A 7,466-nucleotide genomic window follows, 5' to 3' on the forward strand; every position below is an offset into this window, starting at 1 on the left:
CCTGGACAACATGTCGAAACCTGTCTCTACAAAAAATACAAAAATTAGCCAGGTGTGGTGGCTCACACCTGTTTTCTCAGCTACTCAGGAGAATGAGGCCAGAGGATTGCTTGAGCCTGCAAGGTCAAGGTTGCAATGAGCCAAGATCGTGCCCTGCACTCAAGCCTGGGTAACAGCATGAGATCCTGTCACAAAAAAAAAAAAAAACAGAAAAGAAAAAATAAATAAAACCATACCCATATGTAAAAACCATCATTAGCCAACACAAACAATGAACCTCATTTGGCCTAGGCTGTATTGTAATGACTCCTGAGTTGGTTAGATGTAGTGAGATTTCACGTGGTTCATACTTCCTGATTTTTACCTCAGGAAGACAAGGGAAGAGGTAGTAGCATAGATGGAAAAATCAGCCATTAAAGAGACTGGTACCCTTTACTCTAAATAAAAAACTATAGCTTTCGTGATTCTAATGACTTCAATCCTGGTCTATAATTTACTACCAGTGTAAATTAGCCTTTCCAAACCTCAGCTTTTCCTCAACAATAATGAAGTCAGAATCATCCATATGATCCCCCTAATTCATATGGAAGTAGTTAACTTTATTCTTCAGTGTTCTGGAAAACTCATGCATGAGGTGATGCAATAATATATTAGATACATGTGTGAAAATGGAGAGTGAAGCTGATATTTATACATAAGCAGCTATCTTGCATTGCTTTCCTTGCAGCAACAATTAACCTGACACTCTGGTACTTTGAAGTAATTATTCCTTTGCTTTTGTCTGATGCTTTTAGTTTTATTAAACATTTTCAGCCTTTGATTTATTTAAGTCTTAAAGTAATCCTCTGAGATATATATTCTTGCCACATTTTATAGAGAGGAAACTGATATGAAGTCATTTCCCAAGATTATGCAGAATAAATCTAGTTAATAAAAGAGCTATATGTTGAACACAGGTGTTCTAACGTCAAGTTCAGGCTTTTTCTACATCCAGAAGGATCCGCTCACATATGAAAAAACTAGGTAACTACCTTTACTGCTGGCCTCCTATCCTGGAGCTGCCACTCATTGCCTGGATCTCACAAAAATTCAAAGTGAGTCTGCCCCATTCTTCATAGCCCCTGCTGCCATAAATAGTCATGGTTTAGAACATGACTTTTCAACTTTAAATAACATCACAGTTTATCAAACCACTAGGGATTCTGTGTCAAAAGCAGCTGTAGTATTATAAAATATATCTTTGATCTTTGTCCCTGTTTACTGACATAAAAACCCTAAAATCCTTGGAATTTCCAAAGTGATGTATATTTTTGTGTGCTCATGAGTTGACAGATGGCTGGCAGTCCCTTGGTAACTTCAGGATAGGGGCTGGTCACAGGAAAGACCAAGGCATGATTAGAGAGTTGAGACTTTTCAGCCCTATCCCTCAACTTCTGGGGAGGTGAGAGGGGCTGAAAGTATTGATCACCAATACCGAGTGACTTAATCAATCATGCTTACATAGTTGAGTGTTCATAAAAGACCAAAATGACTGTATTCAGAGAGCTTCCACATAGTTGGACATGTGGAGGTTCCTGGAAGGTAGTGCACCCAGAGAGAGCATGAAATTCTGCATCACTTCCCACTTGCCTTTCCTATGCATCTTCTCCATCTGGTGCTCATCAGTATCCTTTGTAATATCCTTAAAATAAACCAGTAAATGTTAAGTGTTTCCTTGAGTTCTGTCAGCTGCTCCAGCAAATTAATCAAACCCAAGGTGGAGGTTGTGGTGGCCTCAATTTATTCCCTTCCATGAGAAGCACAGAGAAAACAATCTGGGGCTTGCAATCGATATCTGAAGCGAGGGGAAGGCTTGTAGAAATGAACCTTCAACCTGTGGGATCTGATGCTATGTCCAGGTAGATAGTGTCAGAATTGATTTAAAGTAGACAAGGTTAGCTGCATTGTGGGGTGTGAGAGTACAGGAAAAACAAACTGTTTGATTGTTTTTTCTACAGACTAGATTAAACCCTGGGCTAGGCAATTGGAGGGCAAAATGATCAGAGATGAACAGACCCACAGAGTGAAGCTGACTCACATGAACAAGGAAGCTGTAGTGAGAACTGCTGCTGTAGTCCATTTAGCATCTTTGTTTCATCCACAGTTCTATCTCAGTAGGGTCACAGCATAACTTCCATGTTTGTGCAATTTCCCTCCTTATAATACTCCCCTTCCTTTAAGCTAGTCTGAATGGGTCTCTGTTTCTTCCAACCAAATAAGCTCCAAATAAAACATCCTGATTAAGCCATTGAACATTTTTATTTCTTTCCTACAATAGGTAAATACCTACATAGGTCCATAAAATTTGGGGGAGGAATTCAAGAGTAATTAAATATGTTGGAGAAGAGCCAAGATGGCTGACTAGATGCAGCTAAGAGGAGCTTTCCCCACCGAGAGACCAGACCAACAAGATTGGCACACTCCAAGCAGATCTTCAGAAGGAAGGTATTGAGAATGGACAGAGGGAGAGTGCAGACCCTGGGGAAGGAGTGAGTTAAACAGGCAAAGAGTGGCCCACTCTCACCACAGACCTCTAGAATCCTAGCTACAGGAGACCTCACAACCCCCGCAGACACTTGAGCTCGCAGGAAGATCTGTTTGGAGAGTTGTCAGGGACAGGACTCTAGTCTGTGAGGAGCCCAGAAGGTTTGATGTGGGAATAGCTACTGTGGAGTATGACCAGGGGCACCCTTCCCTCAAGGCTCGCCACACTCCTCTAAGTGGCTTTGGCTTTTGTTGACTATTGGATCTGTCTTGCCCATGGGATGGCCTACAGCTAAAGCAGTGTTAAGAGGAAAGTTTAAAGTGCTAAACACCCACATCAGAAAGTTAGAAAGAACTCAAATTAACAACCTAACATCACACCTAGAGGAACTAGAAAAACAAGATCAAACCAACTCCAAAGCTAGCGGAAGAAAAGAAATAACCAAAATCAGAGCTGAACTGAACTAAATGGAGATGTGAAAAACCACACAAAAGGTCAACAAAATCAAACATTGTTTTGTTGAATGAATAAATAAGACTGATAGACTGCTAGCTAGACTAATAAACAAAAAAGAGAGAAGATCAAAATAAACGCAGTCAGAAATGACAAAGGGGACATTATCACTGACCCCACAGAAAAAAAAGCCCTAAAGACTATTATGAACAACTGTATGCACATGAACTAGAAACCCTAGAAGAAATGGAGAGATTTCTGGAAATATACAAACTCCCAAGATTGAACTAGGAAGAAATTGAAAACCTGAAAAGACCAATAGCAAGTTCTGAAATTGAACTGTAATAAAAAGTCTACCAACCAGAAAAAGCCCTGGACCAGACTGACTCACAGCCAAATTATACCATTTATACAAAGAAGAGCTGGTACCACTCCTACTGAAACTACTCCAAAAAAACTGAGGAGGAGGGCCTCCTCCCTAACTCATTCTATGAAGCCAGCAGAATTCTGATACCCAAACTTGGCAGAGATACAACAAAAAAAGAAAACTCCAGGCCAATGTCCCTGATGAACATAGATGGAAAAGTCCTCAACAAAATACTAGGAAACCGAATTCAGCAGCACATCAAAGAACTAATCCTTTATGATCAAATAGGCTTTATTCCTGAGATGAAAGTTTGGCTCACCATATGCAAATCAATAAATGGATTCATCATATAAACAAAAACCACATGATTATCTCAATAGATAGAAACGACTAAAAACAAACACCACATGATTATCTCAACAGATAGAAAAGAAAATGCTTTGGATAAAATTCTACAATCCATTCATGTTAAAAACTCTCAACAAACTAGGCTTCAAAGGAACATGCCTCAAAATACTAAAAACCATCTATGACAAACCCATAGCCAACATCATACTGAATGGGCAAAAGCTGGAAGCATTCCCCTTGAGTACCAGAACAAGACAAGGATGCCCATTCCCACCACTGTTATCCATAGAACTGTAAGTCTATGTCAGAGCAATCAGGCAAGAGAAAGAAATAAGCATCCAAATAGGAAGAAAGGAAGTCAAACTATCTCTATTAGCAGATGATATGACTCTATGCCAAGAAAACCCCCATAGTCTCTGCTCAAAGGCTCCTAGACTGATAAATAACTTTAGCAAAGTTGTAGGATACAAAACCAATGTATAAAAATTAGTAGCATTTCTATACATCAATAACATCCAAGCTGAGGGCTGAATAAAACATGCAATTCCATTCACAACAGCCACAAAAAGAATAAAATACCTAGAAGTACAGCTAACCAGATAGATTAGAGATCTCTACAATGAGAATTACAAAACACTGCTGAAAGAAATCAGCAATGGCACAAACCAATGGAAACATATTCCATGCTCATGGTTAAGAAATATCAATATTGTTAAAATGACCATACTGCCCAAAGTAATCTACAGATTCAATGCTATTCCTATCAAACTATTACTAATATTTTTCACAGAATTAGAAAATAAAATTCATATGGAACCAAAAAAAGAGCCCGAATAACCAAAGCAACCCTAAGCAAAAACAATAAAGCCATAGGCATCACACCATCCAACTTCAAACTATACTACAAGGCCACAGTAACCAAAACAGCATGGTACTGTTACAAAAACAGACGTAACCAATGGAACAAGCTAGAGAACCCAGAGATAAAACCACACACCTATAGCCATCTGACCTTCAACAAAGTGGACAAAAATGAGCAATGGGGAAAGGACTTGTTATTCAATAAATGGTGCTGGGATGACTAGCAAGCCACATGCAGAAGATTGAAATTGGACCACTTCCTTTCACCGTATACAAAAATCAACTCAAGATGGATTAAACACTTCAATGTAAAACCTAAAACTATTAAAAGAAAGCCCAGAAGAAAACCTAGTCAATACCATTCTGGACACAGGAACAGGCAAAGATTTCATGACGAAAACTCTAAAAGCTATTTCAACAAAAACAAAAATTGACCAGTGGGACCTAATTAAACTAAAGAGCTTCTGCACAGCAAAAGAAATTATCAACAGAATATATAAACAAATGACAAAATGGGAAAAAAGGTTTGCAAACTATGCATCTGACAAAGGTCTAAGATCCAGAATCTATAAGGAACTTAAACAAATTAACAAGTGAAAAGCAAACAATCCCATTAAATAATGTGCAAAGGACATAAACAGACATTTATTTAAAGAAGATGTACATATTGGAAGCAAAAAAGTATATATACACACACATATATTTACACATAAGATTGTAAAAATATTAGAAAAGAAAACCAGTACTTACAGGTTGAATCAACATCAAAAGCTCCATATCTATGTAAGCATTGAGCACATTCAAAAAATATAATTAAAGTAGGCAAATTAGATTTTGAATTACTTCTCAAAGGAATCAAAGAACACTGACTATTACACACTATGATACATACTTTGTGTTAGTCCTGTTCCATGTTCAAATGTTAATTAAAGGCTTAATGGTAGAAATTGGTAGACTGTCTGCACTTTGATGGCATGTTTTTTCTGCTTTTCCTAGTGGGAAAAAAAAAAAACTCCACTTTCTTGGCTAATCCTTTTTATACAACAGTTAGGATTGTTTAAGTCTACCTTTCAATTTTTTATGTAGCCATGTTTTCTATACTAAAATAATAAAAATCAGATAATTAACATTTTGTTCCTTTAACATATTCAGCCTTCACCTTTGGGTGGGGCTACTTACCTGCTTTTACTACTGCACATCTATTTTGGATTCAGTTGGATTTAGGATGCCATGCTTCATTCTGTTTGCACATTAGAATCATCTGCAGAGCTTTGGAAAAATATTCAGAAGCTTGCCCTCCCACCAAAAAAATCTGATTTAATTGATCTGGGCTAGAACTCAGATATTCATACTTTTAAAATTCCTCTGGTAAGATTCTAATAACTAGAATTTTAAATCATTAGTTTTGAGAAGCCTACCCAACCTCTTCTAGATACCTAGTTATTCAACATGAAGATTGATTTGTGGCTTAGTTCTCAATGACATAAAATAATATTGATCCAGGTGCACACCACTTTGAATCATGAAACAGAAAAAGAGATGGGTCTTGGTATATTGGTAACTCAGAGGTGCCATGTGAAATGTCATTTCACGGAGGGACTTAGGAAAGCTTATGAGATCTTGGTTTCATCAATTGGAAGGATAATGCTGAAAATAAAGAAAATTAAAGTATTCCAAACCAATTAATATTTACTTGTGTTAGTAATACTGCCCAATCATAATCACTACTGTTATTCACTTTCAATGCCAGCTACCCTCAATTAGTTCCTTGGTTCTATTAATAGATATTGCTTGCCTCTTTAAAAGAGGAAACACTAACTTTCAGAGTTTGATGATATTTAAAATCAAATCGCAAATGCTTCTGCAGATTAGCTTCCCCTCCTTTGGGGAGAAAGTGCTTCCCATGATTATACTGTTGGGTTTTCTGGAAGCAGACTCCTGGATACACTTGTGGGTACAAAAAGTAATAGTCATATTCACTGTGGAGTGAGACATTTCTCTCTACTAGGGAGAGGTCAAGGTCTGAGGTCAGCACTGCTGTCCTATGGCTGAGTCATGGACAGAAGCTGCCATTCTGGGAGAGAGCACAAGTGAAGAATGAGGAATAAAGAGACAAGAGCAGCAGCAAGGAGGAAGCACTTCAGCAATACCTTCTTTCCCTGTTTCACAAGGCAGCTTAAGCATTACAGCCTCTCTTCACCAATTAAGGTATTTCTGAAATTTCCAGTCAGTCACACACAAACAAACATTTCATGAATAGAAAAATGTCAATAGAATATTTAAGTGCAAATGTTGCATTTCCACATTTTACAAGAATACACTTTTTAAAATAAACTATTTAATTTTTTATAAATTGGCTCCTCTGAAGAAATGGTTTAGAAGCTAGGAAAACATGAATTGCAGTATTGTTTAACAAGTGGTAGTATAAAGAAGGTTTTTAAAAATTTTTATCTATACTTTAGGGAAAAATTAAATTGATATGTTGTTTTCTAAAGGGCAGTTCAGCATTTTTCACCTTAATAAAATGAAGCCTCCTCCATTATGACATAATATGAAATGAAAGCTTGAACATCTTCATCATCATCATATGACAAACAGGATTAAAAATATTTCAAACCATACTTGTGTCAAAGGAAAATGAATACTGGGTGACTCAAAAAATATGGCTTCTAGCACCACGAACCTTTTATACAATTTAAACACTGAAAGATGTGATTGTCTATAAAACAAGAAACAAATTAAGGAGGCTTTAAGATATTGAAGTCTACCTGAAGTACAATATATACATTTCTTTCTGCCTTCTTAAATCTCTGTAGAAGAATAAGATTTTGTACTCCTGAAACAGACTGTGAGACAATTGATAGGAATCAGAGAACTGGTATAATTTTTTTCGGCGAAGCCACTGAAATTAAA

This window comes from Macaca mulatta, chromosome 12, assembly GCF_049350105.2.
Source record: "Macaca mulatta isolate MMU2019108-1 chromosome 12, T2T-MMU8v2.0, whole genome shotgun sequence".
In the NCBI taxonomy this organism is placed as follows: Eukaryota; Metazoa; Chordata; class Mammalia; order Primates; family Cercopithecidae; genus Macaca; species Macaca mulatta.